Here is a 19,970-nt window from a genome sequence, read left to right as displayed (position 1 = left end):
GCCCTTCCCCCACTTACTTATATAATAATCCTGGCTTTCAGAAGACTAATCACTACACACCATCGACACAGCATCTAATTTCCTCATCGAATTTCTCTGCTGGGTTTAGCCATGCTTGTCAACTTCCCAGCTCCCTCTTCAGTAACTGGGTTTATTCTTAGTGTCTCGCCCATAAACATTCCTATGAGCAAACCCATGAAAGAATGAAGTCCAAGTTTCTTTATCGCTCCCTCTTTCCAGAAGGTTTTTCTGTTCACACTCCTGGGAAAGGTCACAGGTAATTTGGGCTGGTCACTTTGGGGTGGCAGAATTGCGGCCAGCACATTGGGCTCTTTTGTTGAAGCCTCCCACTGACCAAAGGGGACCATAAGCTGAGGGGAGACCGTTTAGGAAAGTGGGCGATAAGAGGAACAAGTCTGCCCGACTCTCTCTCTCTTTAAGCACAAAATGAAATTGCTCAGATTCAGTTTCAGGAGAAATGCAGCTTTTCTGCAAGCAAACCTCTTCTTTATTGCTTGTATACTAGACATTGCTGAATACTTACAAGGAGTTTTAAAATCACTTATTGTGGAAGAGAAAGGTGCCATGAATGAACTGAACGCTACTTCGTTTTCATATCAGTTTTACCATTTGACCATGGAACATTCATTTAAATCTCTCCTACTCAGTCTTTTCGAAATATCTGCCTTTCTCGAGTCTCAAAAGGAAAGTGGACACTCAGTAAATTGTGGAAATGCATAACTACTGAACTGGCTATTTCTAAAATAGGATCGGCCTATGGTGCTATACGGGTTGAATTGCTCCCTCCACCAAAAAAAAAAAAAAAAAAAAAAGAGAGGGCTTCCCTGGTGGTGCAGTGGTTGAGAGTCCGCCTGCCGATGCAGGGGATACAGTGTCGAGCCCTGGTCTGGGAAGATCCCACATGCCGCAGAGCGGCTGGGCCCGTGAGCCCTGGCCGCTGAACCTGCGCGTCCGGAGCCTGTGCTCCGCAACGGGAGAGGCCACAAAAGTGAGAGCCCCGCGTACCGCCAAAAAAATAAAAAATAAAAAAAAAGAGAGAGATTGGCATCCTAACTCGCAGTGCCTCAGAATGCGACCTTATTTGGTGATAGAGTCTTTTACAGAGGTCATCAAGTTAAAATAAGGTCATTAGGGTGAGCTCTAATCCAGTATGACCAGTGTCCTTATAAAAAGGGGAAAGTGGACACACACACACACACACACACACACACACACACACACACACGGAAAGTGCCATGTGAAGATGAGGGCAGAGATCAGGATGGTGCGGGAGAAGTCAAAGATGACAAGCACACCACCAGAAGCTCGAAGACAACACATTTCTGTTGTTTCAACTAGCCAGTTTGTAGTACTTTGTTACAGCAGGCCTAAGACAGGAACATAAATTCTAATAATAAGTAATAAAATGGATCTGAAAATTTGTTCTATGCCAACAAATAAGTCAGTGGTAGTAACACAATTGTGGGTTACATTCTGCTGTTACATAAGCTTCTTCCCAAGCAAAGTGGACTTGATTTCGCCTACCTACATGACTATCTAGGCAAGAGAAGTGTTCTAGTGCCCTCAGAAGCTAATAAAACCTCTAAGCCCCAGTTTCTCAACCTCTGCACTATTAACATTATGGGTTAGATAATTCTTTGCTGAGGGTCATCCTATGCATTGTAGGATGTTTAGCTGCATCCCTGGTCTCTACACACTAGATGCCAGGAACCCTCTCCCTAGGGTTGTGACAATGTCTACAGACATTTTCAAATATCCCCTGAGAGGTAAAACCACCCACCTTACCCCCAGTTGAGAATGACTGCTCTAAACATATTTTCAGGGAGGAATTGCAATCTTGTAATGCAAAAAACAAACAAAAAAAAAGAGTTTCAATTGATATTCCATGATCCCTGGTTTTCAATGGCCTTCAGAGACTTTCCAAACCTTAGTAACAAAAGCCTTGTTTTATTCGCAGGCAAGCCAACCCTATTCAATTCTAGGACCATTTACTAAGGGTTTCACCTTGACCTCCTAGGTTAGGCAGAGGAGACTAACACACATAAAGGAGGATACTCCTTGACACATGGATCTCACTAAAGTGGCCTCAAAAAGGTATCCGCCTTTTTGTAGCTGGAAATTTTTGCCTAACAAATGTGTCGGTTTGGCAAACACCATCTTCTCCTTGTCCTGAGGGTGAAAATAAAAGTTTATGTGAGTAAACATAATTCCACCTGAAGAAAAGGACCGTCTTCCATGGCTGAGGGGTGCCTTGACACAGTAACTACTCAGTAAATGTTTACTACGTCGATGAATGGCTCTTATTCCTCAAAGACAGGAAATAAAAATAGGAAGGTTCAGGCAAGACATACTGAAAAGCTGCTATATTGTTAAGGGCATATTAGCAGGTGAAATAAATCTTTTACTCCACACTGTTTTTATATTACTCATTTTTAATCCCCAAATATGCATTTGACTTAAATTAGGAAGATTTTCTTCTCTTTTCATTGCCTGTGTAGGAGACACCAGTAGTTATCACCTTTGATATCATGGTAGCATGATATTCAGATCACAGGCTCTGGATTCAAACAGACATGGATACATGGGCTTGAATCCCAGATGCAAACAGTCTTTTACCAGTTCCTTGTTGATAAAAAAGCTTCGACTTTTTTATCAGTAAAATGGGAATAACAGGACCTGATAGAGCTATTATGGGAAACAATATAGTAATGCTTGCAAAATACTTAGCTTGGTTATAAGAAAGCACAGTAACTGCTAATATTTTTTTAGAGCTAGACATTTTACAAATTGATCCACATAAACATCTTCTTTCCCTAAATCTTCCTAAATGACCATACTCTCCTGCCACAAAGATTTTTTTCCTATGGCTTCCATGACAGCAAAAATAAGGGAAGTCTTTCTAAACGGGTCAGCACACTTTCCTCTAAAGGAACTAGTAGAAATACTTTAGGCTTTGCTGGGTGGTCTGTGTCTCAGCTACTCACCTCTGCCATTATAGCATGAATATCAGTCAGCCATAAAGAAAGAATGAAATAATTCCATTTGCAGCAACATGGATGGACCTAGAGATTATCATACTAAGTGAAGTAAGCCAGACAGAAAAAGACAAGTATCATTTGATATCACTTATGTGTGGAATCTAAAAAACAAAAAAAGATACAAATGAACTTATTCACAAAACAGAAATAGACTCACAGACATAGAAAACAAACTTATGGTTACCAAAGGGGAAACGGGGGAGGGATAAATTAGCAGTTTGGGATTTACATATACATACTACTATGCATAACATAGTTAACCAACAGTGACCTACTGTATAGCACAGGGAACTGTACTCAATATTTTGTAATAACCTATAAGGGAAAAGAAGCTGAAAAAGTAGATAGATGTAGAGATATATAGATACATAGATATAGATATATATAGACACATAGATATATTATTTGTATAACTGAATCACTGTGCTGTACACCTGAAACTAGCACAACATTGTAAATCAACTATACTTCAATTAAAAAAACAAACAAAAAAGACAGCCGTAAGCACCATGTTACCAAGTGAACATGGCCTGGTTCCAATAAAACTTTACTTCCAAAAGCAGGGGACGGGCTGGGTTTGTCCCACAGGCTGTGGTTTGCTAACATTTATTCTAAAAAGAATGAGCAGCTTTCCATTTTCGTATGTCACTACTCAAGCTTTGTATGTTGGTGATTTATTTAAAAATCACTACAGATATAAACCATGCTTTCTCCTTTCTCCTTAAAGCTTTACATTCCTCTATGTGATTCAGAATAGTAGTACTTAAATTGGATTTGTAAATCGTGGGATGAAATCAGGGCTGAGAACATCAACGATTCATTGTAGTAAAGAAAAATTTGGGTGGTTCTTCTGTTTCACTTCTGCTCAGGAGAACCAGTTGGTCATGGCTAGGCTGCAGGCCTACTGCACGTCCTACCCACGGTGTGGCTGGAGAAGCCTGTGCTGAAGCCTGTGGGTCTGTCCAAGTTGGCCCTTCTCCTGCTACTCTTAGGAAAAACAGGTGAAGGTGGATCTCCTGGTACGAACTCCCACGACACCAGAAGCACTAGGGCAGGACCTGCATCTTAAACATCATGGTGAGCATAAGGACCCAATGCCAGGCATGTCATAAGCACTGAAGATTTTGTGCCCAATTTATGTTTATAAATCTCTGATCCCCATGATCCAGACTTTGAGTGGAGTCAGAGTTCAAAGAACAGTTCACAAAAGTCATTTCAAAAATTTTGCAGTCATTTTTTTCAGTTTTTAATACCATGAAGGGGATTTGCCAAGCAGAAAATCCCTCTTTAAAACCCCCCTTTTTGTCTGCCATCTATGTCTTTGTTTAGTGCAGTTAATTAAAAATTGTTTATTAATCCCAACTACACCCTAGATGATGCTCCTTGGACCAGTGGTATGGGATTCCTGGTTTCATGGTCAGAAAGGTCCCTGCCATGACAAATTCCCCCAAACAAAATATCCAACCCTGGTGTGTGTGTCTCCTGCCATCCTTTCCTTTCCCTTTTCTTCTACTTCTTTATTATAAAGCCAAAAGATTAGAGCCAAGCCAGACTGTTCTTGGAAGGCAGCACAGAGAAAAAGCTGGGAATCCTCATGAATAATTATTTAATACCATAACAAAACTATGATGCATCTTGATTATGATGTTGTGTTTTGAAGCCTTCAGTCAGAATTCAGACAAACTCCTCTCCCTTTTGAGAAATAATGAAAGAGTAGCTACTAACCCTAAGGCAGAGAAGAAAATGAGACATTTGATAAGAAGAGTGTAACAGCCACTGCCACCATTTATAACTGGATGTTCTTGGTAGCAGGTAATTTGTGCAATGCACAGCACGGGTACACTTTCCCCTTTCTTGAGAATGCCCTTCCTATTGATACTCAAAGCCTAGATGCAATTTGTACTGAACTTGGGTTTATTTGTTTTCTATTACTGTGAAACAAATTACCATAAACTTAGCTGCTTAAAGTGACACTCATTTAGCATTTCACGGCTCAACTGGTTTCTCTGCTCCAGACCTCCCCGGGCCAAAATCAAGGTTCCTGTCAGGGCTGTGATCCCATCTAGGGCTCAGGATTCTCTTCTAAGCTCACAAGGTTGTGACTGAATTCAGTTCCTTGCTGCTGTAGGACTGAGGTCCTTGTTTCTTTCTAGATGGCAGTTGAGGGTCTGTCTCAGCTCCTGCAGGTCCCAGTAGCTCTTGCCATTCGGCCTCTCGTGGGCTCTCTCACAACATGGTCGCTGATGCCTTGGAAGCCAGCAGGAGAATCTCTGACCTCAGGGCAGGCCCCAGTCCATCTTTTAAAAGACTCAATTAGGTCAGACCACTGACATAATCCCCCTTTTAATTAATTAAAAGTCAACTGATTAAGAACCTTAATTACATCTTTAAAATGCCTTCCCCTCTGCCATAGAACACAAGATAATCTCAGGGATGATATCCCATCACATTCACAGGTCTTACCCATACTCAAGGAGAAGAGACTTTATAGGATGTGTACCCCAAGTAACAGGAATCTTGGGAGTCATCTTAGAATTCTGCCTACCACTGTAGGAAGGGCTATCATGATGGAATTGTCAACAATTAATCCCAAACTACTATATATGAGCGTGTGTGTGTCGTGTGTGTAAATATATATATATATGACACACTCAAACCCTTAAGAACTCACTTCTGAGGATAGGATCCCCAAAAGTGTAAAATCCCATACTTCAGATCCACAACTATCATATAGAGAATTTATTGTTTATTTATTAAGACTATTCCACAAATGGCATATGCATTTAAGGTTTTCACACCATGAAACCAAGTGAAATCTTGAGATCAGTCTAACGATAGGGACAAGAACCCAGATGTGCCTTTCAGCGACGACTTTCTCTTGCCTGGAAAACTACAAAGTGAATTTGAAACCACCAGCAACACAGTGCCAGTCACATGGATAACATTAAAAAAAAAAAAAAGAGGAAGGACAGAAACATCAGGAGTCTTTAAGCTGTTTTCTAAATTCAGCATCAGCAGAATATTTATGTTGGCAGCATCCTGTAACTCGCAGCAGGAGATTTGACAGAAAGCACTCTGTACGTAACCCATGTGAGCCCCAGATCAAGAGGAGAGTATTTGCATAAACAGAATCCTAGAGACCATGTCATCGCTATCTTTCTCTTCCTCCTTCCTCCCTCTCCACACTACAAGCTGGTCGGATTGAGTTTCCCGGGCTACCTTCCATGAACATCAAGGAATGCAAGAGAGATGAATGTTACATTGACACTAGCAGTTCCACCACAGAAAACTGTTTGTCCACCCTTTTCATTTCTCAGTACCAGCAAGCATCTAAAGACTTTGCACCTGTTCTAGTTAGCCCTGGCAAATGCAGCCTGTATTTATATTAATAGAATGATGTTTTCATAACAAAATGGATGTGCAGCAATCAGGGACTCACTCTGGATATGCTCTCATAAGTGCGCAGATCGGGGGAGGGGTAGCTCTTACATAAAGCCCCATGGCAAGGGTAACCCCATGGCAAGGGTAAAAGACGCACAAATCCCAAGCTGAATCATCAGGACGGTTTGAGAACTTGTTCAGGAATGACCAGACTCAAGTATTGGAAATTACTTTGGAAATTAAATTAGATCCTCGATTAAGAGGAAAATATGCTAGAGATAAATGGGCTTTTCATGGGTAGTTCAGAGTTCTGAACTTTTTTGTATTCCGTCTCCTGTTTCTGTAATTTGTGCCTTATCTCCCCAGAGTAGAACTGAAAACTGGTGAGATCATACTTGGCTCAATTCCTGAAAGTTTGTTTTGAGCCACCAGTGTAAATATTGCCCACCCAATCTGTACATTTGCACAAATTAACTGAAACCAGCTACCCAATTCTTACTTCATATTTGGGTCTGTTGATTAACGCTGACAGCTGTAACCTCATTAGTCCAGGCTCTGGCCATAGCAAAGCAGCTGTCAAATTAGGAAGAAGTGGACTCACTGAAGTCGCCTATGGACCAGGCATGTTAAAATCGATAGACACTCTAAAAGGTTACAGTTATGATTCCAATTCTGAATGATGTTATGAGGTGGGCTTTGCACCTAGATCCATAATAGGGGCCTGAGATCGGTTGTTTATGGAGAAAGCAGAGGCTCTATCATAAAGCAAGAACATAGGTTTTATCTGGAGAGTTTGGATCTGTATCAGTTGAAAATGGGTTTTTAGCATGCATTATAACACAGACATTTTAATATACTTTTAAATATTAGTTCCTAATGTATTTTTTGGCATGAGTGATTTTGTTAGTTTTGACAAGAGGCCAACAGGGTCCTGACTATAGAAATAAGAAAGATCCTGCAGCTGGCCCTCACTGGAAAAGTAGAGATAAAAAAGTGAGGAAAGAATTAGAATACACTCCAATAGGAATGTGGTTTCCCTAAACAGAACACAAAGTCCTCAGAGTGAATTCTGTTCCCTTCTGTAAGAATTTCTACGGAGGGGGTAGGAAGGGAAAATTCTCAATATCTTTTCATTTAAAATCTGGAGGTTCAGCAAGGAGATGATTTTCCATCCATCAAAGTGTTAACAAAGAACAATGCAACCAGGTCAAACGCAATGTGTGGACTTCCCTTGTGGCATTTTCCTGCGAGGAGATAGCTTGGGGGAGCGGAAGAAGTTCTGAAGGAAGAATCTAGAGACGTCAGTTTTGATGCCAGTACTGGCCCCAGTTCTGCCACAGCCCACCAGTGGGAGCTTTGGACAAGTTCCTTAATCTCTAGATCTCAGTAGACCCCTTTATAAAATAAGGTTTGCCATATGATTTCAGTGATCCATCTATCTTTAGTGATTGAAGACTCTGCACAAATCATAAGAAGCTTCTCCGCCACGGCCCAAGGTGGATCCAAGTACCAATTTTTTCCCCTTGGGGTAATTCTCTTCTACCCTTCGGGTAGTGCCCTTTAGCCTATTATGCAAACAGTTGCTGTTCTTTGGCGCCCCCTGGTGGTGGCTAGAGCTTTTACACTCGCTTTCCCACGTGGCCCTTGAAGGTAAGAATGCTAACTGTGGGAACTTTCCCCGGTAGAGCCCTGTCTGCTCTTCACCAGGGGGAAAAGCAATCCACCCACCGTTGTTGCATTATAGCTTTAACACACTGCTTTTCGGAGGCTTAAGGCGGCTTGCTGATTTTTAAAAGAAGTAGCATTAATCAGATGCTTTATTGGCATAAACACTGTCAACTCCTAGCCTGCTTCAAGTTGAAGGATTTAGAAAAGGCAAGGACTTCTACTTTCATTATTGTGAGAAAATAGACAGATAAAATTGGAAGTATTGAAGCGTTTAGTAGAGGCCAAGACTAATTTACATGACTAATTTACATGACCAGAAATATTAGATTATATATGCTCCGATGTTTCCTAAATATAGATTTTGGTTATAACAAAGCACTAGAAGTTTACTGAGGCTTTCCCCATAACTTTCCTTCAGTTTAAAAATCATTTACAGGGAAAACTCTGAGAGTCAAAAGTCAGGTAAGATGAAAAAGTAAAGGAAATCATTTTTTTGTTGTGGAAAGACAGGTAAATATATTTTAAGTGTTGTGGGCCATTGGGAATTAAATTCGACCCTCAGTCATGATACTTTGCATTTCATCTAGCAATTAGATTATATTTGCCTACAACGTGTCAGTCCTAGTTCTTTTGTTTACAACTGTATTCTGTTCCTTTCACTTTGAAACTGTATTGAAAGGTAGTAAAAAACTGTAGCTGATTTAGTGTAAAAGCCGATACATCTTTAATTTAAATGCCAAAAGTTAAGACTATCCAAAGAAACTAAGCAAATACAGTGTGAAGGAAAAGGAGAAACCTCACAAACTTTTAATTATTCTGTGTTGACTCCACCATGTACTAATGCTAAGTCCTTTGAAGGCTAATTCATTTCCATGCATTTAGTTGGATATGATTATAACAACTGTGACTGTTTCCAGGTAGGGTTAAAAAAAAAAAAAAAACAGTTACAGGAAAGAGAAAAGTCAATATTCCCTAAAGGAGAAAAACATTTTTTGCCATGTTTACTTGACTCCTTCTGGCAAAAGGCTGTTAGCAGTTGTACCACACAGTTCAACCAGAGCTTGTCTCCAGAAAAAAAAAAAAGAAAAAAGAAAAATATAATTGCATCTCAGAGATTTGGTTTGGAATATCTGCTTTTGTTTCCAATGCCTCCTCGCTTCTCAACCATGTTTATAAGCATTTTCCAAGCTCTTTAGGAGCATTTTGCCTGCCTCTCCACACGCCTAAATGTCACCCTCTGCTCCCCTACAGCCAGCCACGGTTTTCAGCCTTGGCCAAGGAATGAAACATTGGTTCACCTCAAAGGCTGCCATTAAATTTACCTCATTTATTGACCAGCCGGAGGTGCACCCACCCTACTGGGGTCAACGCGTTAATTATAATGCTAGGGAGCTCACTGGTGCCCCAGACTGCTCCCCTGTTTAATGACTGTTGGGCCCCTTGGGCCAGGTAAATTCCACTGTTGACATATTGGTGGCAATGCCCTTGGAACACCTTTGATCCATCAGTATGCTCTCTCCATTCAGGGATGTATTTAACTGTGTGTTGATTAAAAATAACCAGGGCTTCCCGGGCTTCCCTGGTGGCGCAGTGGTTGAGAGTCCGCCTGCCGATGCAGGAGACAGGGGTTCGTGCCCCGGTCCGGGAAGATCCCACATGCCGCGGAGCGGCTGGGCCCGTGAGCCATGGCTGCTGGGCCTGTGGGTCCGGAGCCTGTGCTCCGCAACGGGAGAGGCCACAGCAGTGAGAGGCCCGCGTACCGCAAAAAAAAAAATAATAATAAATTTTTAAAAAATAACCAGATATAGAGAAGAGGAGGAAGCAAAAGGAGCTCCTACTGGAAGAATAAGTCACTTATACTTCTCTGCAGTAGATACCAGGGCCTACGAGGACATCAAGTTTAAGAAAAAATAAGGTCCTAAGTAAGAGAGTGGCATGGACATATATACACTACCAAATATAAAACAGATAACTAGTGGGAAGCAGCCATATAGCACAGGGAGATCAGCTCGGTGCTTTGTGACCACCTAGAGGGGTGGGAGAGGGAGGGTGGGAGGGAGATGCAAGAGGGAGGAGATATGGGGATATATGTATATGTACAGCTGATTCACTTTGTTATACAGCAGGAACTAACACACCATTGTAAAGCAATTATACTCTAATAAAGCTGTTAAAAGAAAAAGCAAAAAGCAAAAAGAAGGTCCTGAGGACTCTGCTCTCTGGATAGACCCACCATAGGTCTTCTGCTGCCTTTGAGATGGATGGCCGGAACTGCCCGTGAACTTGCCAGCTCACCGAGAGGCACGCTTTCATGGCCGAGGGAACTCTGGGAATAGATTTCTTTGCTTTTCTTCACCATCACTTTGCTGTTCTGTAAGAACGTGAGCTCTCTCAGCAGTGACTGTGCTGAAAACAGCCCTGAGTGCTTAGATACACTGTTCTGTAGTAACAGTGCCTGTAGGGTCTGCTCGTAGTTTTAAATTGGCTGCTAAATATGATATTCATTATAAAGGAAGAGGGAATTTCCTTTTCTTTATGAAACTAAGCACATGAAATGTGTCAGATAAGAAAGCCTGGAAATTAGAATGATCATTTTGTCCGCAGACTGTCAAAGGCTCTCAGGCAATGAGCCCTTTCCTGTTCCCATTTTACCCCACAAACCTGCTTCCCTCAGCTCTGACCTGGAGTGACCAGGTTAGATGGTCATGGCTCTCAAGTCTGAACGCTGATTCAGGCCCTTCTCTCTTTGCTGCCAATAATAGTTCGTCTCGCTGCCACATTTAGTGGTGGTTTCTTATGATGTGGATACCTGTCCAACAGCGATTGGACTGCGACCACGAGCCATTTTTTCTTAAGCCACAGAATAACTGTCAGATGGTAATTGCTGATGGTCACTACTTGCCAGGCTCGGCAGCCTCCAAGACAGAGACTCTCACATCCTGCGGTAATGCCACCAAACAGCACTGTCCCACAGGGAGACAAATTTTGTCAGTACGTAAAAATTCCCGAGAGTAATAATTCAGCGTTTGATCTTCAGTTCCTTGAAAAAAACGAACAGAACAACTTCAAAAACAAACAAAAGACTCCTGCTCTTTTCTCTCCTACTGATCGGTTCTTTTCACTCTTGTATTAATACTTCTTCCATTTTACTGCCCTTATGTATTTTACTATAAGCCTCATCAATTTTTCTGGTCATCAGTGGAGATTCAGTTTTTTTAATTACAAGTTATATTTTGTATTGCCTTCCCCTGAGAATTAAGAATACTTTGGAAATGTTTTCCTTACAGCCTCTTTCTTTTGTGAGCAGAATCCCATTTTCCTCTCATTTTATAGAAGAGGAATCGAGACACCTACTCCAGAATAGTACAATGTGAAACAAAATATCATACCAGGAGTACGGCATAGAAACAAGCAAACAAACAAAATCAGAACAATAATTCATTGCTACTAATCATGTCATGATATGTTGAAGCCTCTAGAGTTGAGTCTAGCAGACTTGGATGATGTGTCTCTGGTGAAGTGTTAACATGGACAGATGGAAGTTTACTCTAGGGAATGCTGACTTCTGGAGAAAATTTCCTAGAAACTCCAGATTGTACCAGTGTCCCTCTTTCATTTCTCACACACTAATAATATTGTTGTGTATGCTTGTGCCTGAAAACATTATTCCTTAAACCATGCCCTTAATAGTGAAAAAATATTTCAAATAGTGAACCAAATATAAATATGTAAATATAATTACATATATATATACACACTATATGTATATACATATTGTGTGTGTGTGAAGGAAACAGTCAAATATGTTTGTAATTACAGTGCTTGATTCATCACATGTGGGCTTTGGGATTAAAAGCACACTCACTGGGGAAAGTAAACAAAGTTTCTCCCAAGGTAAGAAGATAATGAATGGTCTAGAAGCTATTATACCTCTTTTGACTGAGATTGACAGTCTTTCCTTAAATAAAAGGTGTAAATTTTTTTTTGATTAGAATAAGCTTGACTCTCTAAGATTTTTACCTCAGAAGCAGAATAAGCTACTGTAAAAATTTTGTATGTAAATAAATTTGTCTTTCTGAGTTTGTAGGAAATAAGACTTGAGAATCTTAGAACTGAGACTTCCTGGGTTTCCTGTGGTCTGACTCATTCATCACACAGAAGAGGACAATGAGGCCCAGAGAGATGGCGTAAACTCTCCAGGGTCATGCAGCTTCAATCAAGACCTTGCAGATGACATTGGACTTCAACCTCTCCATTCTTGCCTCAGCAGCTCACTATTTCAACCATATCATAAATGCTAAGATACTGAGATTTGTCTGCACCTGTAATGACACTGATCTGGCCTCGTTTCTTGCATCTCCCTTGTGGAAAAAGCAGTTCAAAAAAATTATGTTCGGGGTGGGAGGGAGGGTGATGCAAGAGGGAAGAGTTATGGGAACATATGTATATGTATAACTGATTCACTTTGTTGTAAAGGAGAAACTAACACACTATTGTAAAACAGTTATACTCCAATAAAGATGTTAAAAAAATAAATTAATTAATTAAAAATAAAATAAAATTAAATTAAAAAAAACAGGAAGCATTTTCAAGGAGACTTCTCCAAATAAAAGCGGAGTTTTACAAACAAACAAACAAAACAAAAAAAAAAGAATAACAGAAAGTCACAAATTATTTACGTTTTGTTAAATAAATGTGTCTACTTCTACCAAAGAAGATTATTACTAAAAGTATCTTTTCAAAATAAAAATTAAGTACAAATGAAAAAAAAAAAAATTATGTTCAAGCCCACTGGCTCCACAGACTTCCAAACTTGTTCTCCAAAGTATCAGCTACAATGTCTACTGAATACCAACATTGCCTTACATGTAGACACCCACAAAGGTTCTTCTCAGTTCTAAGCCTAATAATGTGAATTTTACCTGCAATCACTGGAGGAGCAAAATGAGGAAATAGATTAAGTTGCCATAGACCAAACTACAAACTACGGAATAATCAAAAGTTTTGTGTATGTTTGAGGACAAGAGTAGGTTCCAAGTACTCTCCCTTGATTGTCCTCTAGCTTCCCCAAAGTGTCTTGGAAATAAGTGATTTAGGATGAAATACACCCAGTTTCTGATAATCATTTCAATTGCTACGTTTCCTTGGACACATTTTCAAAGTACTTGAATGAAGCCCCACATGCAAATTATCTTCCCTGAAAAGAAAGCCTTTGCTGGCAAGTTGGCTGTTCAGTTTTTGTGGCAATGGCATAGAGACACAATGTATTTTTAACATTCTTGTTTTGTTCTTGTCTCAACTGACACTAGTAATTTAAGAAATGTTGAGGGCGTTACTGAATATAAATTTGAAGAAAAATAACTCTTCCTACTATATTGTTAGAAGTAGGATGAATATTCAATCAAAGATGAATCAGAAAGTTTAGATTATGTATGTGGGCATATACCTTCCTGAAAACAAACTCTTCCCATAATCCTGTCCTCATGATGTGGCATCCACAAGAATCACACTGCAATTTGCAACCAATTGGGCCCTGAATGACAGAAATCTGCCTCCACACTCATTTGAAATCTCTTTTTATAGAATTATTGAATTTCCAAGCGAGAAATGATACATGAAATATCTCAATTTGCAGAAGAGGAAATAGATCCTGAGAGCAAAGATATTTGCCTGAAGCTATAGAACAGGTCAAAGCTTTATTTAAAAATCCAGATTCTGAACCTTAGACTAGAGACCACCAACCCTCCTCTTAAAAATGGTTAACACCATGTCTCATACTCAAGTATTTTTCAATGTTTATATTTAGTCACCATTCTTAAATTCATTCCTGTCCTTTTCTCCTTTCCTTTCTTTCTTCCTTTCTTCTTTCTCTCCATCCTTCCTTCCTTCTCTCCTTTCTTCCTTCCTTCAATAAATATTCTTTTACCACATGCTAGTCTTTGTGATGAGCTCTGGGATACAAAGAATAGAATATGGTCCAAAGAACAGCTCATCTGTAGAGAAGATCAACATGGTAGCCAACAAGTCCAAACTCTTTAATATGGCTTATGATCCTCTCCTCTCTGACCCCTAACCCTCCTCTCTAGCTACTGTCCATCTTTCTCTCTATGCTCCAAACTTACTAGATTTGGGGAACTCACTATGGAGATTTCTCCCATCTGTGTCCATTACATATGTTCACGTCCTGGAACACTGCCTCTCCCCTACCCTCCTCATTTGGCTGGCACCACATCAGCCTTCAGATTTCAGTCTAAATGTCTATTCTCAGGAAGTTCTTGAACCACAAGACTAGGTCAAGTCTCTCTGCTAATTTGCAAACACTTGCATAACGCCCCTTTTTCTTACTCACTGATGAGTTCAGTAAGGACAGTGATAAGTAAGTGGCATATTTACTCTTATATCCCCATTTACTTAATTACCTAATTCAGGTACTTGGCACCCAGTACAAGTTCAATAGTTACCTACTGAGTGAAAGAATTTGTTTAGCATAATGGGAGAAGAAATGAGAGAGTACTCAATTCTACTAGGGGAGGCAACCAGTGGACGCCATCCATATTTAATTCATCTGAAGGTTTAGGATGTTTTATAAAAACAAGTGGATACATATCATGCCTAATTTCCCATTTTATGTCCTGGTAAAAATACCAATAAAAACCTATAAATAAGACTAATGTTGATCTCCACTCTCTGTACCCCAATTACTTTTCTAATATAGGCCCATAATCCCTTATCTATAATTCTGAAATCCAAAAACCAAAAAAAAGTCTGAGAAGAGAAAATTTTTCATAAGCATGGGCAGCAAACTGGATCTTAACTAACATGATGTTTTGGTCCTTATCCCAGTTTGTATAGATCCATGTTTTCCTGCAGAAATATCAATGCATTCGTTTTTATTGATCTCACTTTTTATGAATGTGTGTTCTGCTGCAGAAATGTTTGGTTTCTAAGTTCCCCCACACTGTCATATAATTCTAAACTTGAAACATGCCTGGTGCCAAAAATTATGAAAGGAATTATGAACATATATCGATTTACCACCTTGTGTTTTGTCCAAATTATTCCATCAAAGTTATTTCTCTTTTTCCAGTTTGCTCCTTGATTAGAGTTTTCTCTACTGAGAATAATAGAAGTTAAATTGTTAGAATTTTAGAAAACTAAAGCCCTAGTAATAAAGCAGCACAACATGGGCTGTCACTGGTACCAATGTGACCTAAGATCCTAAAGGAAGATCCAGAATGTCTTCCTGTTTGAATACATTTTATTGAGTTTTATAAAGAAATGAAACTAAAGTGTTCATGAATAGTAGGAAAAGTAAAAAGTAAAAAACTAAAAAGAGTCTAAAAAGACTCTTGGACTCTCAACTATCTATGCTCACCACAGAAACGTAAGATATGGACTGTGGCCTGTACCAGTGCATGGAGAAGTCCATAACGGTTTCTGACCACGATGCTTGCCGACCCATTTTCAGAGCACACAAACCAAAGGTTTCAGACTACAGGAGTGTGAGTCTGATAAGCCTTTCACCTCAACTCCCTCTACACATAACTCTGAATTACCTACACTAAATCATATTCAGTTTTGATAGGCAAACATCTTGGAAATAAAAATCGTTTTGAAAAGCACTGATTTTGCCATTAATCTCAAGGCATGAATGGATTCTTTTTAATGTCCGTTGATGTCCACAGTGGGAATTTAAGAGCCACGTTCGCCCACATATTTCCTTTCGGTGTATATGTTAAAAGGGCTCGACGAATAAATGCACAATCCAAGAAATTCCAAAAAGGGTGAATTAAGAAAAGCTACAACACATTGAGGAATGACAACAATAGATGACCTGCTGTTTTTCACAATTTCTAAACAAGACACTAAAAATGCCACCTACTTAACATGCAACATCTATCAAATCTGTTCCATTGCTAAGAATGTTTTCCCAGGAGATAAGTCCTGCAGCCCAGTCAATCCCTAAAAGAAAAACGAAAGCTCTACAGTCTCCATCCTATCTTGACATGTTTTCAGATGGTGAAAGATGTCTGAGGGAAAAGAGCACTCTTTGATGAAGGTCAAGAGTATTTAGTAATTCTTGGTGAAAAACTTTATGGAGCGTCCATGAGAAGAAGAATAGATGACCACATTTCCGCGGCATCAGAACAAGACAGCGATAAATTGGCCATATTTCCCAGGAAGAAAGCCAAACAGCCAGGCAGAGCCTCCCCTCACAGCAGTGTTTTCAGATGTCCAGAGAATCTCTGGGGCTTTCTGGTTGGCTGACAGCTGGGCTCTTACGGCACAGTGTATGCAGCCATGGATCATTACAGATTGGCACACACCTACAGAGCAGAACCACGTCAAATCCCAGATACGCTGTGTTTGCTCAAGACGTGCTCTGTGGTATCCAGAAATTAAGGGAGGTGGAATTTATGGTGTGAATACGTACTTTCTGGAATGACTAAATTTAGAATTTTCCATATATATTAGGGAAGTTACGGAATATGTACTATTACTTTCCAAGTAAGAGTAGGTGGGTTTTGTGCTTCTTTGTCTGAATGATATTGCCTTTTCTTTTTTCTTGTTTTTAGCAGATTGGGCCAATAATGATAACAATGCAATGATTATCTCTCTACATACTATAGTGATAATTACAGTGATACTCTAGAGATATCCTAGTGAGATAGCTTCCCAAATACCAGTCCATACTGGTGCAAGATCAAGCTAAAATTGTTACTGGTACATTACAAAGTAAGAAAAGCTAGGAGAGTGTAGTAGTTTGTTTAAAAAACTAAATTTATTCTACTTACAAGTTTGTTATTTATTCTGATATGTGTCATTCCCATTCTCTTGGTATTAAAAAAAAATCTCTAGAATGATGGTGATGGGATAGGTAAGATGTATTGTGTTTTTTTTGTTTTTTGCAGTACGCGGGCCTCTCACTGTTGTGGCTTTTCCCGTTGCAGAGCACAGGCTCCGGACGCGCAGGCTCAGCGGCCATGGCTCACGGGCCCAGCCGCTCCGCGGCATGTGGGATCTTCCCGGACCGGGGCACGAGCCCGTGTCCCCTGCATCGGCAGGCAGACTCTCAACCGCTGCTCCACCAGGGAAGCCCAGATGTATTGGTTTTTTGCCTGAGGTCACACACAGCCAATGAACAGCAAATCTGGAATCCAAACTCAGGCAAAGCCACTCCAGAGCCTACTAGCTTTTCCTACCTCAGTGCTCCCATCTGGAAAATGGAGAATAATGAAAGTACTCACCCCAGGTTGTAAAAATTAAGTGAGTTTACATCTGTAAACTTCTTCAATAGTGCTGACATATAGGACGTTCCATATAAGCGATTGTTTAGAAACAAACAAACAAAAATCAATGTTTTATCCAAAATCACATGGCTAGTAAGTGACAGAACAGGGCTTCTAACCCATTAGTTTAGCTGTACCTGTGGTCGACACCCCTGCATGCACCACTGCCTCGGAGTCATTCTGATACACACCATTAAACACAAAATGAGTGCGAGAAGCAACCACTAAGTTAAAGCGTCACCAGTTTCAAAACTCTCTAGGCTAAAGGCAGTCAACCATGGAAATGGGTAGTTGCCTTGTTAGCAACTAAAAAAAACTAAAAATTTCATCTGGGTGGGAGGAAAAGAACAGAACCAGGTGGGTTGTATTCCCCAGGGGTCCCGACACTCGTGCAGCTGTTCTGTGGGTCTAAGGAGGCTTAAAATACAACTGAGCACAGTTGCAAGCATGACCCAACCCTGCCTCAGCCCCTGTAGGAAAGAAAATGTTTATAGAAGAGACATGTATTGATTGGTTTTTAAAAACTCTCCCTTTAGCATTAGTCATTGGTTTGCTTCTAAATGCTCGAAATCTTAAGAAGAAATGTGTACTTCTCAAAACTGGACACACACACACACAGCATTCTCAACATCACTGAGGCTCTGTTCATAATAAAAGAGTAGGAAGCATGTTCCTATAGATGTGAAAGGAAAAAGAAAAGATTTTGAGTTTTCCCCATCATTTCTTAGGCAGCAAACAAAGAAAAAGGGATGGAATTTTTACAGGTTCCTGTTGCCACATCTCTCTATGTTTTGTCTAGTACTTGCATTTCATCAGCTCACTGCAAACATCACTGCTCTTGCTGCTGCCAGGTTAGGAAAAACTAGTTAGCCTTCCAGGAAATCACCAGCACTTTGTACTCTTGCTGAGTGAAAATTTGATCGAAGAATGAACCAGGAGGACTGAGCGAATGTTTTGGGACCCATTACATTTTTTTTTTTTTTTTTTTTTTTTTTTTTTTTTGTGGTACGTGGGCCTCTCACTGTTGTGGCCTCTCCCATTGCGGAGCACAGGCTCCGGACGCGCAGGCTCAGCGGCCATGGCTCACGGGCCCAGCCGCTCCGCGACACGTGGGATCCTCCCGGACCGGGGCACGAACCCGCGTCCCCTGCGTCGGCAGGCGGACTCCCAACCACTGCGCCACCAGGGAAGCCTGGGACCCATTACATTTTGTCATTCATAGAGTTGATCACGTTGGAGAAGGATGTTGCCGATTAGCACAGCCTTTGCAAAGCATCCCGGATCAGGAAAGCAAGCTTGCTAGCATCCTCTCCTGCAGCCTCCAGCTTAAAAATGGCTTTTCAGGCCTTTCCTCACTTGTCAGAGTTTTGTAAATAACTCCAGCCATATGAAAGGGTCTTCTTTCTTTTACCGGTAACCATGTTTACTGTAGATGTACTACATAGAAGTCATGACGTTTTGTTCCGGACTTCTCTTTTAATTAGTTTTTCTGCCCAGGAGCCTCTGTTGTTGAAACAGATGTTGTAGGGCCCAATCATAGCTCTCAGCTGCCAAAGGAAACGTATGGATCTGTGCCCGGACCACGCAGAGCAAATGACTGTGAAGAGGGGATGCTTATTACTCATGATCCAGAGAGCTGACATTTCACATATGTAGCAGATTCCGTGTGATCATAGACGGGACACGTCCAATGTCACTCCTTTTGTACCCTCTTCCCTCTCATAAATAACTCACCTGAAGGGCAGGTACAGCGTGAGCTCCGAGCCCACCCCTCCCCAAAGTAAGAACACAGAGATGTGCTCTCAGGAATAATGGTCCAGCTAAGTCACAGCTTGAACCTAAAAGACAGTCCCTCAAACTCTCACCCAACCTGTAAACTCAAGCAAATATAGCTCCATGTAAACTAGTCTTAGGTTTGAAATAAGAACCAGATTAAAAAAAAGAAAAATCAGTAAACATAAGTGTAAACGCAACATAGATTTACCAGAGTTGGTATGCTGGTAAATGTTTTAACAATAGGCTCTCTGGAGGGAAAAAGCCCTGACTTGTAGTGTTTTCCAGTTTCTGTGGTGTAAATTTCCTCACCATGATTGATTTCAAGCTTTCCACATGACATCACTGAATGCAGAGATAGGAAGAGATGAGTGGTGTCATACCATTGTAGAAAAATTCCACAATCGACATAAAACAGTCAAGAGCATCAGTAATTGAGAAATGTCGTACAATGATTAGTGAGTTATGAGTATTTATTGCCTCTGTTTACAATTTATTTAACTGGACATTTATATAATTTGTTGAGAATGACTGTGCTTAACGACCTGCTCTGAATATTTCTGAAAACTTAACCATTGGCTCTCACGATCCGGTAGAGGCTGGCTCCAGCACACTGCGGTCCACCAGCACCTGTGAATGACCATTTAATACTTTTCCACTCTGACTGTGGTCCTCTGTCCAGCGGCACCTGCATCAGCTAGGTAGCCGCCACCCCACCCCTCCTCCTGAGTCAGAATCTGCGTTTAACAAGATCCCCAGATGGCTCTTGGGCATATTAAAGCTTGAGAAGCACTGAGCT

This window comes from Kogia breviceps, chromosome 13 (assembly GCF_026419965.1).
Source record: "Kogia breviceps isolate mKogBre1 chromosome 13, mKogBre1 haplotype 1, whole genome shotgun sequence".
Classification (NCBI taxonomy): Eukaryota; Metazoa; Chordata; class Mammalia; order Artiodactyla; family Physeteridae; genus Kogia; species Kogia breviceps.
Note: the sequence above shows the minus strand (reverse complement) of the source record.